The sequence below is a fragment of the Gossypium hirsutum genome, chromosome A09, assembly GCF_007990345.1.
Source record: "Gossypium hirsutum isolate 1008001.06 chromosome A09, Gossypium_hirsutum_v2.1, whole genome shotgun sequence".
NCBI classification, from domain to species: Eukaryota; Viridiplantae; Streptophyta; class Magnoliopsida; order Malvales; family Malvaceae; genus Gossypium; species Gossypium hirsutum.
Window position 1 is genome coordinate 58,624,074 of NC_053432.1, and position 965 is coordinate 58,625,038.

The 965-nt window shown below is 38.3% G+C and overlaps 1 non-coding gene across 1 annotated transcript; it reads right to left on the minus strand.

Annotated features, from left to right (window-relative positions):
* Window positions 1-461: 461 nt before the first annotated feature.
* LOC121207278 (small nucleolar RNA R71) lies at window positions 462-570 on the minus strand. Its single transcript, XR_005902369.1, has one exon. It is a non-coding gene; the product is annotated as a small nucleolar RNA R71 (small nucleolar RNA).
* Window positions 571-965: the final 395 nt, after the last annotated feature.

Here is a 965-nt window from a genome sequence, read left to right on the forward strand (position 1 = left end):
CAAAGAAGGACCGAAGAGACGAACTATGAAAATCTAAATCAAGGAAACATAGCAAACCCTGCTTAAAATCCTATCCTTATTACTAATGATAGGGATAAAGCTCTAAGATAGTATGCTATGCCAGTGTTTCATGATCTTAATCTAGGTATTAGGAAACTCGAGATCAAGGCACAACAATTTGAGCTGAAGCCAGTTATGCTCCAAATGTTTCAGATAGTAGGCCAATTCAGTGGAATGCCTACCGAAGATCCTCACCTTCACTTAAGACTGTTTATGGAGGTGAGTGATTCCTTTATGTTAGCCGGAATACCCGAATATGCACTATGATCAAAGTTGTTCCCATATTCATTGAGGGACAAAGCTCGAGCCTGGTTGGACTCATGCCACCACATTCCATTACCACATGGCAAGAGTTAGCAGAAATATTCCTTATGAAGTATTTCCTACCTAGTAAGAATGCTAAGTTCAGGAATGAGATCACTACTTTCCAACAAATAGATGATGAGTCCTTGTATGAGGCATGAGAAAGGTACAAAGAATTATTAAATAAAAGTGCCCTTATCATGGAATCCCGTATTGCATTCAACTTGAGACATTCTATAATGCTCTTAAGGCTTACATGAGGATGGTAGTGGATGCTTCTACTAATGTTGCTTCCTTTCTAAGTCTTATAACGAGGCTTATGAAATCATTAAGAGGATTGCTAGCAACAATTATCAATGGCCAACCAATCAAGCAACATCAGGAAGACGAGTCGCTGGAGTACATGAAATGGAAGCTCTCACTTCACTTACATCTCAAGCAACCTCAATATCATCGATGCTTAAAAACTTTACTACTAATGGGTTTAATAATTTTATAGCTCAGCCATCCAATCAATTTGAAAATATAGCCTGTGTTTATTGTGGAGAAGGGCATTTGTTCGAAGAATGTCCATCAAACCCAGAATTTGTGTATTACATGGG